General features: G+C 51.0%; 1 protein-coding gene across 14 annotated transcripts in view; it reads right to left on the bottom strand.

The window, feature by feature from the left end:
- The window catches only part of CACNA1C (calcium voltage-gated channel subunit alpha1 C), a 720,546-nt gene that overhangs the window by 69,965 nt on the left and 635,131 nt on the right, over positions 1-15,450 (bottom strand). The window lies entirely within an intron of this gene.

Genomic DNA, 15,450 nt, shown 5'->3' on the forward strand with positions numbered 1-15,450 from the left:
ATCATTAAAACAATACCTATAATATGCTGGACTCTTTGCAGTTAGAATCAGGGTCACCCCTGTTCCAGCACTGGATATGCCCTGGTATTTCCAGGGACAGCTCTGACCTGGCAAAGGTTTTATGAACTGAAAGGAGATGGAGTCCAGGCAAATCTTACAGTTCAGTAGTGCCCCAGGCAGTGCTTTCGGGGGCATCTCTTACGCACCTCCCCTAGGTTCCTTTCCTAACGTCTACTAGTTTGATGTAGAGTCCCTGTTGACATGCAAATACCACCCAAAGTGAATGAAATTATCAAAGCCCGAGAACTGGATTGATAGGGGGAGTCTGGGTAGAGAGTATGGGGACATAGACTTCGCAGGAAGGGAGTGGAGGCAGTCATGCCATGGAAGAGAGATTATGGCACCGAGGGGGTAAGACCAGCATCCCGACTTCACCACTTCATCCTGTACACTTAGATTTCACTCGTGTTCTGCCATATTTGGAGAAGGGAAGAGATGCTTTTGAAACACTTCTTTTGAGGTCTTGGACAACTAGTCAACCAAGGGATAGGCTGTCCCAGATTTCCTAGAGGATTCCAGGATTCCTGGGAGGGCGGACCCTTCACAGAGTGGACAGGTGTCTTGGGTCTGGATCACCTGCCTCTCTGAGCGGTGTGGGAGTCTAGAGAGCACTGCCCTGTGGCCACATGGAGGTATAGGCTCACCGTTCGGGTAACCCCAGGAACAGAACACCTTTCCATCCCCAGGAATGGAAAGGAAAGGACCTAGTCCTAAAGGTACTTGTCTTCTTAAAAAAAGGACATTTGCTTCTTCACTTTTTCAGGGAATGTTCTGCAAAGGAGACCAGACAGGTCTGGGCTACATTTGTTCGGTAGGACCAGCATTTTCCTATTCTCTGAACCACTAGCTGGGTCTTCCAGGAGATGGGATTCTAGAGGTTGGGGAGTGGGTATGAAAGCATTAAGGGTCCTCTGAGACTTTCCCAGACCTCTTTCCCCAGTTCTCTTGAAGGCTGCCAACTTTCCCTTTTAATTTTTTACTCACAAGAGCCAAGAGTCTGTGTTCTTCCATTTCCTCCTGACTCTATCCAGCTCCCTGAACTTCCCCACTTCCCAGCCATGCCCTCTTTCCAGAGGGATCGCAAGACATGCTGTCCTAGGGCTGTTATTCTTAGTGTGGGAGGTCAGGTCACAGGGAAAGGGGCCTCTCGGTTCCCAGGCATTTCTGCCAAAAGAAAACAGAAATGCCACGGCGGAGACTTTGGACAGCCAGACTGGAGAAGCAGAGGTTGGCCAGGGTGTGGGTCAGGTGAGGGTCAGATGGAAATCATGGCTTTCTTGTTGGCTTCCCAGAATCATTTCTGAATATACTAGAGCCTTGGAGGCAGAGGGAGACTGTTCTCTCCCATTTAAGTCACATGTTATGAGCAGGAAATAACCAATTCCTTCCCAGGTTCTTAGATGTTATTCACAGGGCAAAGGGAAAAGACTGACTTCTAAAGAAGGGAGGTAAAGAGAGAAGACCCCAAATGAACTGTAAATATGCATGTGTTTTAAAATTTGAGTTTGGAAAACACTGGGGGAGTCTCTCTTGACGGGAGTACCATCTTTGTGGGGAGAGCTAGTTCAGAAGGGAAGGGGAGGCAGGGTCAAGGAAGAGAAGGGAGAGAAACAGGCGCCAGAGCAGAGTCCAGGGAGGTTCAGCATCTAGCCTAGAAAATGCGGTAATGAAACATTACTTGGGCGTGGGGGTAAGAGGAGAGAGAGGGAGGGGGAAGGCTCAGCGCTCAGGAAAGGACGTTGAGTTGGGAGTCTTCTTATTCGCCAGAGACCTGAAACAAAATGGGTAAGCCGGCCTGGTCTGCAACGCCTCTGAGAGAGGAGAAAAAGGGAAGGAAGGTGGAGAGTAGGGCAAAGGCCAGGATAAACACACAGGTTAGTTAGCTGCTGAGCACCAGGGGAAGGCGGACACCGAAAGGGACCCTGCCAACCTCCCGGTTGGGCATCGCTCCTCACCCTTTCCCTGGGACTTCTTTGTGTACGTGCAGATGGAGGGAAAACATAACACCAGTCCACTCCTCCTTGACCATGGCCCTCTCCCAACCTTCCATGGCAGGCTCCCACTGGCTGGGCTCTCTCAAGATGAATGCCTCATGCCTCGCCCTTGCCCTCACCAGGCTGTGCTGCTGAGGCTTTTGATCAAGACAAGCTACCTGGGAGACCCAGTGCCAGGGCCTCCATTGGCTGCAGAGACGCAACCAGTTGCCTTATTAGACTCTGCTCGAGGAGATTTACACATAGCTAGAATGCAGGGGTGAGGGAGCATGCCAAAGGGGGAGGTGACAGGATCCCTTTTAGAGGCAGATTTTTACTCCGACCCGTCCGCCCACCTTCTCTGTCCCACAAGCCCAACAATTCTCTAAGCTGGACCACGAAGACGGTTTCAGATCCAGCTTTCAGCTGTTTCCTCCATCCACCTCCTCCTCCCACTCTCAACGGTCCTTCCTCCCACCTCATCCACACCCATCCCCAGAAACAAGGTGATCTCCATTTAGACACCTGGCCAAATCCTTAAGTGGGCAGGGCCTGGAGGAATATTTTTTCCCCTTACTTTCCTCTGGAGTGTAAGAGCTTAGTGCTCTCTCTCTCTCTCTCTCTCTCACACACACACACAAACCTGTTTTTGCCTACCTCCTCATTTGCTGGAAACCACAGGTAATACAGATTTTGGGGGTGTAATGGAAGAAGGAGGGTGGGAAAAAAATCATAGGCTTTTTCTCTTAGATCAGTTTGACCTAGAGCCAGGTTATACCTGTGACTCCTTCTTTCCCTGGTGATGAGGTCCCAAATGGTAGGGTAGAAGTCAAGGTTAGGGAAAGGGCTTTCCTTGCCCTCCCTGAAATGGTTAACCAAACCTCTTAATGTCCAACTCCCCAGAGTCAAGCAGGGCTGATCACCCAGAAGGTATGGTGTTTTGGGGATGAGAAGGCTTTCCCTTGACATCCTTAAATCCTGCAGATTTAGTGGGTTTTCCCCTTTCAAATTCCCAGCCTCTGGGGATGAGTTTAGAAGATGGGCCTCTTCTCTGGCCTTCCTGGGAATGCTCGTGTGTGCATCCACTCAGGCTGATGAGCGGCCACCCCTGTGATCTGCAGTTGCTTAGACCCTCAGTATGACCCATTCTCCTGAGTGCTGCTGACCCTCCACTCGCTGGCTGAGGTGGGTTGAGAACATGCAGACAAAACTGATATTAACTTTAGCAAATCATTATTAGAAAGGACACACTGTCACAAAACACCATGTTAGGCATTTTGAATGCCCAAGAATTGTGGATTTTCCTCTCTTTCAGATTCTCTGTGCCCTGATTCACCTCCATCCTTGAAGCTATTCCAAGTTGAAAGAGGTGGTATCAAGAGCACGGTCTCTGGAGGTAGGTTGTCAGTTCAAATTCTACTTCTGGTGCTTATAAGCTGGGTACTCTTGAGCAAACAACTTCCACCTCTTTGTGCCTCAGTTTCCCCACCTGTAAAATGGGGAAACTATAGGGTTACAATGGGGATTACAATACAATGAGACAATACACGTAAAGCACTTGGACTTGCGCCTGGCCTGAAGTAAGCTCTAAATACGTCTGGATGACTGTCAGTGTTAACTCGAGCTGATCTACCTCTCTCCTAGTTAAGCAGGATTCACTGGATTCATAACTCGAGCTGATCTACCTCTCTCCTAGTTAAGCAGGATTCACTGGATTCATAACTCGAGCTGATCTACCTCTCTCCTAGTTAAGCAGGATTCACAGGGTCCATTTTGGGGGTGGCACTGAGTAGAAGGGCAGGCAAAGCCCAGGTGTGTGGAGGAAGGAGGGAAGAAGGTTCTGGAATCCTGAGCTTACCTTTCACCAGCATCTAGAGCCTTTTCTGCCCATCTTGAGGCACTAGTGAGTAGTGTGCCTGTCCGGAGACTCTTGAATGAAATCTGGCTGGTACCATTTTGAGACTGATGACAGTTTGCAAGTTGTCATGACTAAATTTTGTTAGATACAGGGGCACGTGCACAGTTAACTGCCAGGTTCTGAGAAGCCACCATTTTCACTGGGGGAGACCGAGGCCCCCCTCCGAGGACACAAGTGGGCTGCCAAGCGGCCCTGTTTCCCACCTCTGATCCCGGGGAGCAGGGCTGCTGCCGAGAGGTTAGAGGCACATGCCTTTGCCCTTGAATTCTGGATTCTCAGCTCCTCCCTGCCTGGCGCAGAGGCCTCCTCTGTGAACTCAGAGACAAAACAAACTTTAAAACAGATTGGTGGTGAGAACGTATCGAAGGAAAAATCTGCACACCTGGGAGCCTGTTGTGTGTTCTTGGGGATTTTGAGGTAAGGGTTCTTTTGTTGTTATCACTTGTTTTTTTTCCTCTTCTCTATCCCTGCCTGCGCATCTTCAGAATCTACCTCTGATGTTAAAGCAAAGGAAGCCAGAGGAGGTGATGAGGAAGACTGCCCAGCCCCGATGGGGAGGCTGACCTGGACTTTCAGTCCCTCCAGGGGTGCTTACTTCCAGGGACCCCGAGCCCCACACAGCGTTGCCAGGCTCAGTGTCAACGCGAGAGGCCTGAGTCTAGAGGAGAGGTGGAGGTGCTGGGATGGGGACAGAGAAAGGCCGGGAAGGAGTGTCAGAGGGAAGGAAAGGCCGACTGGCAGGTCGCAGAGATGCCAGAGAAGCAAAGGGACTGAGGGATCACATGAGAAGCAGAAGGTGAGAAGGGCAGGGATGGGGAAGGTCAGAAGCAGAGGGAAGGAGGGAAGGAGGAGTTAGGAAAAGCCACTCAGGTGGTGGGAAGTGGGGAGAAGGAGAAAGGAGCACAAGAGGGGAGTGGAAGGGAGCACGAGAGGAGGGAGGCAGGAGGTACAGTCCCAGAGGCAGGCCCAGGGCCTCACAGGGGAAAACAGGGAGTCCACACAAAGCGGGAGGAAGGGTCAGGCCACCTGGGGGAGGCAGGGCTTAAAATGGAAGGGAGGGACCCACGATGGCTCATCCTCAACCCAGGGTTAGGGGGTCTCTGAAGGAGAACAAGAGCCCCTGCTTGAGTCAGCAAGCAGGTGAGAGAAGGTACATGAGGCAGGAGGCTGAGCAGAGGCGGCTGGTGTGGCTGGGGAGGCAGTGTCCAGTTCCTTGGAAGCTCTGGTCTCTCCAGGGGTCCAGGTGGTGGGGCTGGGACGTGGGGGAGAGTGAATGAACCAGGGAGAGGTGCTGAATGCCACAGGCAGTTCGGCAGTGGTGCCAAGAGTCGATCTCACGGAATCTCATGGAACACAGCGGTAACCAACACCAAGCAGAGATAATAGGACTTGTGTTATGTTAGGATGTCTTTTAGACATAACTAATCACGGAGGTTAGTGGCGTCTAATGGAGAAGTCATAACGGGGGCACACAGCTGCCCCAGGCCCCAGGCAGCCTGGAAGGGAGCAAGGATTCTGCCTTCCTCTGTCAGCTCCTCCCCTGTGATGCGCTCATTTGGGGGCTCCGGGAGGCTCAGGCTGCACACAGACACGAGGGGCAAGAGCAGGCTGCGGGCCAGGGTGAGGGCCTGGGTCCACACCCCTGGGGAGAGGAGGTGGGTGGTGGTGACGGGGCTGCTCTTGACATTGTCGGAGGAATGTGCACTTTGAACTGGACACCTTCTGCTCCAATTTTTTTGAGGTTTTTCCTCCCCAGGAACGTTTTAAAGGCCCTCTTTCATTTCTTCTCTCACCAACACATAATGAACACTTACTGGATGCCTGGGACTCCACAAGACTGAACGGGTCTCACACTGGCCTCCTTCTCCCCTGGGAGCAGATGAAAACTGGGGGTTATTGGCTAAGCTCCCTTTGGGGACCTCAGGAGGTTCTTTCTGGGTCTCAGGTGCCTGGGGTAGGTGGCCTCCTGCTGCTACTGAGCTGCTTTCTGCAAAGGTCTCCTCCGGGACCAGGGTGCTGGGTGGATGCGTCCCCGCCGGCGGACACAGTGCAATGGATGCAGGCAAACCGCGGCTCAAGTAAACACCACGGACACTCTTTGAAGGAGAAGGGAAGGCAGAGAACAGGCAGCACCGGGAGCAGGTGAATGAGGAGGAGCCGTTCCACCCCGCTGCTCCAGGGCTGAACTCGGACCTGTGACAGCCCTCTGCCAGCTGCCTGCCTTGAATCCTCTCTCCTCCAACCCAGCTGGGAAAGCACTCCAAACCCAGATCTGACCGGTCCCCTCCAAGCCCTTCCTGACCGAATGGGCTGAGCCCTCCTTAGTGAAGGGGCAGGTACAGCCCCCCCTGCAATTGCGAGAGGCAGCACCTGCACCCACTTAAGTGAACAAAACAGGAATGCACTGAGCTCCTGCGCTCACTTCCAGAGCTATGCCTGGAGTTGTGCGGCGAGTTCCCGGAGCCCCCCTTCTCTGTCAAACAGGAACAGTCGCGGGCTTGGCGAGGACAACCTGAGTTGGCACAGGACGCGTACAGTGCCCGCTGCTTGCTGCCATCCCTCCCATACCGCTGTGGTTTGAGCACTCCGTGGGAGGCCGCCTCTCCCGGCCTTGCTGGTGGCCTTCCCACACGGCCCCCTCCCCTACAGCGGCGGCTGGGGGCTGGCTGAGCCGCAGGTCCGTTGGGACAGTGGTGACCCCGAGCCCCGTGGGTCTGGGGATCCCTCTTCCCCTCCTGGACGCGGTGCATTCTGGTTTCTTTCTCAGTGGCAGGGATGGAGAAGGGAACCACAGTGTACTTTCCGCCGGGCTTCTTTACACAGTGTGAATAATTTTCCACATTAAATAATTAAATGTAATAGCTAATACCACCCTTCCCACACAAAGGCTTCACCCAAGTCATATAATTATTTTTTATCATTCATAGCGACTTTCAAGCTCTCAAGCACCAGGCAGGAAAGAAACCTGTCACAATGTTGCAACAATATGCAAATCCCTGGGTGCAAGAGCCATGGTGGGGAAGCCCCTCCCTGACAAAGCCCGTTTGTGCCTGTCTGCGTGCACTGTTTGGCATCAGGTACCCTGTGGACATTCCACAAATAAATAATAATCAGGGTAATGCCAAATCACCAATCAGGCTGCTAAGAAGCACGCAGGAGCTACACCCCACACAGCAGGTCCCTCTTGACTCTGCTGCCCAGCAGCCAGGGGGTGGGGCGGGGGGGGCGTTGTTACACGTCACCCCCTTGCTGCCTCCCCTCCTTCTCTTTCCCTTTCTACTCCTTTGAATGAAACGCACATATGTGGTGAGTTTCTGGGTTGAGGGGGTTCCCTTGCTGGTAGGAGACACTGGTTTCTTAATAATTTGGGTAAGCAGGTTTCAGATGTTTCAAGAATTAAATAAGAGGCTGAATGGAGTCCTACCTAAGGCATTAGTTCTCACTCTGGGGCACGCACTGCCCTCTAGGGGGTGTTTGGGAACCTGCGGGGGCACCACTAAGATTCAGGGGGGCAAAACTGGCATTTAGTAATGGGTGGGTGGGCCAAGGATGCTAAATGTCCTGCTAGGCATGGGACAATTCTGCCTAATGAACTGTCGTGTGTCCTGTATGAGTTTTGGGAGATTTGCCACATGCAAATAAGGCTCATTGGTTATAACTTATCTTAAGTTTTTATTCCAAGGTCTCATAACTCTGCTCTTTCATTAACCTCTATTTTTTTTAATGTGGAATGAATTCTTCTACTAAATACAGACTTTTCCTATTACATTAAAATTCAGGGATTTTTATATTGCATATATATACACACACAATGTAAAATATATATAAATATTGCATTACATTTATATAAATGTATATATAAATATGTGCATAGATGTGAATTTTGTATACATAAAGTTTTAAGTTTCCTCTGATTTAGGAAAATTAAGGAGGTATTACAAAGTATTTGTTACCAAAAGGGAACTTTAGTTCTAAAAGGATCAAAGACCACTAGCCTAAAAGGCTAAGTTTCTATAGAACTCTTAAAAGGAAATATTGCTTGCTCTTGGGGTTTTTTAAAGTTAATTTTCCAGGTTGGTGAGGAAATAGAAAGTCATTCAATCCAAGAGCCATTCATACTTCTAGTTTAATTTATGCTGAGCCTTGGTCATTAATGGGCCACTGAATAAGACCTACCCACAGTGTTCCTTGGATAAGCATTCTCAAATACTCTCCCAGCACACACAGGCCAGGTTTTCCCTGGGTGGCGCTGCCCCAGGCACTGCAGGACCTCACGTATCCTCGGCCCTTGCCCACTCAACCCTCAATGCTAGCTTCGGCTTCCTGGATCAATGTGGTGCCTCTGCAGATTTCCATAGCTGGGTTCTTTGGAACACTAGTTCTGGGAGATGGTAACTGGCTCTTCAATGAGACAAGACAAACAAACCAAAAAACAAGGCTTCAGTCCTCTAAAAAGGCTGCAAGTGTCGAATCTCCGGGCTTTAACCTGGGGCGATCCCAGAGTGCATCATGCATGACAGGCTCGGGGTCCTGCACCGAAGAAATCTAATTACACCGAAGGCAGGAGTTCCCTAGTTTAGGTGGCCGTGTCCTGCCCATCGCCACTCCAGATGGCAGCTCCCCAGGCATTAGCAGCCACACCCCTGGCTTTCCATTTCTGCTTCTCTCTCCAGCAAGTTCTTGGGGGTGACCTGGGGAGGGTGGGGACTGAAGGGGGTTTCCTCATAGGATGTTAGAGCTGTTAGAGGGACTGGAATCATTTCTGTGGGGAAGGAAGCAGGGTTCCTCAGTTTCCCCAGGGGACGCTGTCTTATTGAGGTGGCATATCCAGAGTGCCTGATAGGTACCAGGTGTTCCTGTGTTAGCATCTGGAGGGATATAAAGGTGGGTAAGAGGCAGTCCTGCTAAAACCCTATCCTGACCTTCCCTGACTCCTCTTCCTCACCCTCACACCCTCTTCATCATCAGACGACGTCGTGACACTGCCCACCTCCACCCGTCCTCCACGGCTGTCACCTGCATGTCCAGGAACAGACTCCTAACTGCTTCCCCCCTTGGCCAGTACCAGTGCGTTTTCTTCTCTAGGCCATCAGCATGCTGGTTCAAAAACACGAATCCGATGATATAACGCCCACTAAGGCCCTGCTCCTTAGGGTGTGGATTCTAAATCCACACCCCTTTCAGGTCCTGAAGGGCCTTTGTCCTCTGATCCCTCCCCTCTTGCTCACTGCTCTCAGTTCCCAAAATAAGCTCAGCTTGCTCCTGCCTCAGGGCCTTTGCTCTCCCCTCTGTCTGACAGGTTCTTCCGGCTCCTTTTCAACCTCCGGGCCTCAGTTTACCCAGTACATTCCTGACTATCTTATCTGAAATAGGTGTTTCCTCCCCCAGTGGTGCTGTCCCTGTCGTGGCCTATTTCCCCCAGCATAGCACTTGCCCTATTCCGTAACCCCTTCATCTCTGCACTACCCCGTGAGCCCTGTGATACAGTACCATGTCTTGACATCATCACTGAGGTGCTCAATAACCATTTATAGAACAAAAGATGGAAAAAGCAGTACTAGTAAGTAGAAATCACAGGGGGGCACATTTCAGTTCAATATAAAGGAGGATTCCCAACAGAGCTGTCTGAAGAAATCTCTTATGGCAAAAAGGGAGAAGGCTTAGACATTTCTGCGTTGATGGAAGATTGATGATCTTAATGGTTTTATCTGATGTTAATATTCGGACTCTCTCTTCCTTGTTCTCCAGTTTCATAATTTTCATCATGCATGCAGGCGTGCATGCCTTAAACTTTCACCGAATGCCTCTCATGGGGCACAGAGATGCCTTTCAGGGATTTGGCAGTCTAATTTTTGTCTCCACATTTTGCAGGTCTTCCCATTTCAAGTGCACGTGCATGCGTGTATGCACACACATTAATATGTCAGCTTTTAGGTGTAGTCACCTGTCAGATGACTGTCTCCTCTCCCGAAGGGACCTGTCACTTCAGGTTTGCAAGGGCAACCCAGAAGGCCCAGGCCAGTGCAGGGAAACACAGGAGTCAAGGACAGGATGGGCAAAGGAGGGGGCAAGGGGCTAGGGGCCCCAGAGGAGGCAGAAGGACATGGGAATGGAGGGGCTATCAGTTTACGGGGGCTTGTTACTTGAGAATGGCTTGCTTTCATTTTGTCTCTGGTCTGCTCATAAGGAAGAATGTGAACACTTGCTGAGGACCCATTACGTGCACAGCAACATCTCCGCTTGTTCATGTTTGTTGTGTCCATGAGGGGGTAGTGGATAGAGCTTGGCTCTTGAATCACCTACACCTGCATTAAAATTCCCCCAAAACAACAATAAAAAACTAGCTCTGCCATCTTGGACACATTACTTAGCTTTTCTCTGACCTTCAGTTTCCTAAATACCATAATGCTTCTCTCACGGATTAATTGAGGTAGTGAATGGAGAAAATCTAGCGTAGGGGCGCCTGGGTGGCTCAGCCAGTTAAGCGTCTGCCTTCGGCTCAGGTCACGATCCCGGGGTCCTGGGATCGAGTCCCACACTGGGCTCCCTGCTCAGCGGGAAGCCTGCTCCTCCTGCGTGTGCTCTCTCCCCATCTCTCTCTCTGTCAAACAAATAAAATCTTTACAAAAAAAGAAAACCCAATTCTTCAGATACTTCCTTCCCTCCCTGTTTCTGAGTGTTTCTTAATTTAAGGTATTGGAACTGATATAAAATGGGATCATGTGTTTATTCGCTGCTTCTTAAGTAGGAACAGGAGTTCCAGGCCGAAGAGGTTTTCCAGGGATGGATGCGATGGTGAACTGGGGACACTACCAGACCCAAGAGCGAGCCAAAGTCAGGGAGGGAGGTCTGTCCTTAAAAAGGCAAAGTGAGCAAGGCTGCACTCACCAGCCTGCTTGTGGTCACCGTGGTGTCCCTGGTACCTGCCTGCCATGTCAGCACTCAATATGGTATTTGCTGAGCTGTTGGTGAACTTTAGCCTGCAGCAAAACACTAGCCCAACAAAGCACAGGCAAAGAGTTCTGGAAATAAACAACATGAAGAAAGACAAGGCCCAGGGACAGAGAAAGAGAGGAAATGGTCAGCAATGGAACTCCAATCTTGTCCCAGGAATGGGTTTTTTTTAGTCACAGGAAAAGGTGTTAGTAGCATGGGCTTATGCTGTGTCTTAGACAATCCAACTTCAAGGATGCATTAGGACGAGCCTTGAAATTATATTATGGTGTTAGGCAGAAATCTGTGTGAAGGGATAGAATCAATAAGCTCAGGATGAGAGAAGACAGAACACCAGAATTGCAAAAGGACCAATTTTAAAATGGTAATGGACAAGAAGAGCATGATAAGGCATGAGGTTCCTTTCTTCAGAGTTAGAGGGCTGGGTGCAACCTCCCCAGGCTGAGGGACCCTGCCATGTTCCATCTAGATGGCACTTTCCTCAGAAGCCACCAGTGCCTTTTAGACGTTGCTATGACCTGCATGTTTGTGTCCCCCATCCCCCATGTCACATGCTGGAAACCTGGTGACCAAAGACATGGTGTTAGGAGGTGGGGCTTTGGGAGGAGATGAGCTCATGAGGGTGGAGCCCACAAGAATGGGATTCCTGCCTTTTTTTTTTTTAAGATTTTATTTATTTATTTGAGAGAGAGAGAGAGAGAGAGAGAGCACAGAGGGAGAGTGAGAGGGAGAAGCAGGCTTCCCGCTGAGCAGTGAGCCCGACGTGGGGCTCGATCCCAGGACCCCGAGATCACGACCTGAGCCGAAGGCAGATGCTTAACCAACTGAGCCCCCCAGGCGCCCCTGGGATTCATGCTTTTATAGAAGAGCTCCCACAGAGCTCCCTCACCCCTTCCACCATGTAAGGACACCGCGAGAAGGCGCAGCTGTAAACCAGGAAGATGGCCCTCACCAGAGAAGGTAACCATGCCGGCACTTCGATCTTGGACTTCCAACCTCCAGAACTGTGAGAAAGACATTCTAGTTGTTGGTAAGTTACCCAGTCGGGGGTATGTGCTCTAGCAGTCCGAAGAGATGAATGGGGACAGCACCTTACTCTGTCTCCCACAGTCTGCTAAGCTAGTGTTCCTCCTTTACAGAGACATGGAGCCATGGAGAGAACTGCACGTAGGAACTATAGCCCTACCGGCCCACCCCCAGCTCATTCCCTGACACAGGAGGGAGATAGGCTTCCTGGTTCTCAATCTACCTGAATTTTCTCCCTTACTGGGGAGTGAATGATTAAACAAAGAAAGTAAAATTTCTTGGTAAAAAAGAAAGCCTTGCAAAAAGGATTGCATCACACAGAGATGTATGTCTAACTTGTTGGCAAGTAGTGCAGTTACAGCCAGAGGTAAAGTTGGAGAGAAAGTAGATTTTTAGCTGGCAGTGTAATTATCTGGCAAAAACAAACCAAGTTTCTAGAAGATACTCAGCTTTCAAGAAGAGGAAATGGCTCTGGTTTACATTCTTTCCTACCGGTCATTTTATTTCCACCTTCCTTCTCCTGGTCCATTACTGGGCTATAAAGAAAGAGTTCTGAAATTTCTGTTGGCCTGTGGAAGGGCATTGGGGGTATCCCTCAGCATGCTGCCCCCTCAGCATCCCTCCCATCTGGGGGTAGGGAGTCTTGCCCCCAGGGGCAGGCCCAGGCCCAGGCCTGATGGAATCCTGCCTGCAGCGTCTTCTGGGCCCCTCGGTTGCTGTACTGGTGCATCTACAGGAATTCTGGCCCTGCCATCCTTCTCACTCTATCTGCCCAGGTTGTCCCAGGGCCCCTGTGGGGTTGCTCAGGGCCTTGTGGCAGCTGACAGACCTCCTTTGCTGATTGGCAGCTTCTCTAACACCAGCTCATGCGTCCCTTTCTCCTGTGGCTCTGATTCAGAGTTGGCCACACTTTGGAGCCTCTCCTTTGGCATGCCCCCCACTTGGCTCCTTTGGCGGACAGTGAACACATCTGATTTTGGAAGCCATTGAATACATAGTCCAGATATGACATCTACAGACTGAGTAGGAAAGTAGGCAGGGCTCACGTTTGGTAAAAATGGCCTCTCTTCCCTGGGTCAGAAAAGCAGATCGGCTACTTGCCTTGGGGCTTGTGTCATCACTAAGACACTCTCCCAGCTTTTCCTCCTGCCTCATGAGTGTCAGAACCCTGGTCCCTTTTCCCCGGGGGCAGCTTGCTTATGGAGGACAAGGGATCCAACGCCTAAAACAGTGGGTCCAGGCCTGAACAATCTGGACCCTCGGCTTCAGAAGCCCCCTTTGCATATGTAGAGGGCACGGGTGCCCCTGGGGAACCCCAAGCCGGCATCTTTATGACATCTTCAGGCAGTGTGTGGAAAGCTATTTGCCAAAGGGAAACCAGATGCTGGATCTTTTCTTTTCTTTTTTTTTTTTTTTGTTAGAGAGAGAGAGAGAGAGTGAGTGAGAGAGAGCACAAGCAGGGGGAGCAGCAGGAAGAGGGAGAAGCAGGCTCCCTGCTGAGCAGAGAGTCCGATGCGGACTTGATCCCAGGACCCTGGGATCATGACCTGAGCCAAAGGCAGAAGTGCTTAACTGACTGAGCCACCTAGGCATCCCTAGATGCTGGATCTTTAAGGAAAGAAACTTCTAGGCATGGATAGAACTGACAAAGTAGACTGAGAAATTGGACTGCAGAATTTCTTTGCAAGTGTTATCTCTGAATGCTTCCTAGCCTTCCAGCTCCCCATTCCAGCTTTCCCTCTGCCTGTCCATATGTGAACCTAGAGTCCCAACCTAGCCTGCATCTGTCCCTTTTGCCACAAGCCCAGTGAAAAGAAATTAGCTCCATCTTGATCACGCCCTTAGGATATCCCCCAAACTCCCCTCACCTTGGCAGGGCCTGTGCCCACCCATGGTGGGGTCAACAATCCTTCCCAAGAGAAGAATCATTCCTAAGAACAACAGAATGTGCAGAGAAAAGATTGCTCTGGGGACCATCAGAAGCCATGGGATCCCCTGCACTGTACAGGCACAATCAGCAATAAGAGGAAGGCTGCCTTTGGGCGTGGGAAGTCCAAGGCCAGTAGCACCCCTTCTCAGGCTCGGAGACTTGCAAGATGCAGAGCCGGCTGGCCCTGCACAGTGCTGATCACGAAGAGGGCCACTGGAGAACCTCTTATCGGTTCCTTCTCATAGCCTCGTGGCTGCTCATGTGGCTGGGACCACAGTGAGGCTGTGCCCAGGGCCGGGTGATGGGGCCTGACAAGCATTTGACCTCCATGGTCCTGAGCAGCTCTGTTCTCAGAGCATCTCATTAGCCAGGCTTCCTTCTAGTTATGACTCATCCCTTGCTCCCGGCCAAGGGAAGTGTGCCTGGGCCATAGATGAACTCCTCGGGACAACAGACGGAGGGAAGGAGGAGCTGCTTTCTTTGTTGGCCGGTGCCTCCAGCCTCACCCTCTTTCTGCTTCTCTGCCTTCCAAGAAGCAGCCAAGCCTTCATTGCCCTCATGTCCTCTTTCCGGAAAGGTAACAGGGGCTACAAAAAAGTCCCCAGAGCAGAGACAATATGGTGGCTGCTGAATTACTGAATTACTGCTCCACTGTTAGCTCACACTGTGAGATGTTGGCCAAGATCTCTGTGTTGGGGCAGGGAACAGGAGTCACAGCCCAGACAGTTACAAGGCATGCTGGAACCTAGCAATAGAAGCCAGGGCAGGATAAGAGTGCCAAGCAGGGCCGAGCTGGGGAAAGGATGTGGCTGGAAGGCTGGCACCTCCTTGGGAAGTGACGTCAAAGCTGTCAGGAAGCAAGTCTCTGGCCAGCAACTGGGATGTGGAAGGACAAGATTCTTCACCCTGAGGATGGATCAGGCAAGAACCGGGTATAGGCTTAGGGCTCTCAGATTTCAGTTTCACTAGGGCACTAAAGCACTGTCAGGAAACCTAGTCTGAAGCCCAATAGACTGGGAAAAAGCGAAGCTGGGTGCCCCAGGGATCACCAGGGACACAACCCCTAGAAGCAGGCTAATTCCAGACTGCACCTGCCAGGGCACTTTCTCCACCTCCCGTAGGGCCTTTCTGAGCTCAGAAACTGGGTGGGACAGGATCCACAGGGAAGGAGCCTCAGCACTTGCAGCTGATAAGGACCGGGGAAGTCCAGGGATGACAGAGAGGACTGGCCAAGTCAGGAGAAAATCCACACTGTGGGATCCCAGAGCAAGAGATTGTCTTACCCCGTCAAGAGGGCTTCCACCAAGATAAGTCCATTTTTGGCAGAAAACTAACAGCTGGAGAGAGAGTGGGGAGGGTGAGGTAAACCATCTGGCTTCATAAAGCCAGAGCAGCTGGGCTGAAGAAACCAAGACAGACAGAGGACAGCAGAAGCTGGGAATATTATGGGAAAGAAGGACTGTCCAGAGCTGTGCTGCCCAACATAGCAGCAGCTGGCCACATTCAGCTATATAATTTTAAATTAATTAAATATATTTGAAAAACCAACCCTTGGCTCTACTAACCACATTTCAAGTGCTCAACAGCCA

Source organism: Eumetopias jubatus, unplaced genomic scaffold (assembly GCF_037043125.1).
Source record: "Eumetopias jubatus isolate StellerSeaLion01/CBP00866 unplaced genomic scaffold, mEumJub1_p1.0 scaffold_8, whole genome shotgun sequence".
NCBI classification, from domain to species: domain Eukaryota; kingdom Metazoa; phylum Chordata; class Mammalia; order Carnivora; family Otariidae; genus Eumetopias; species Eumetopias jubatus.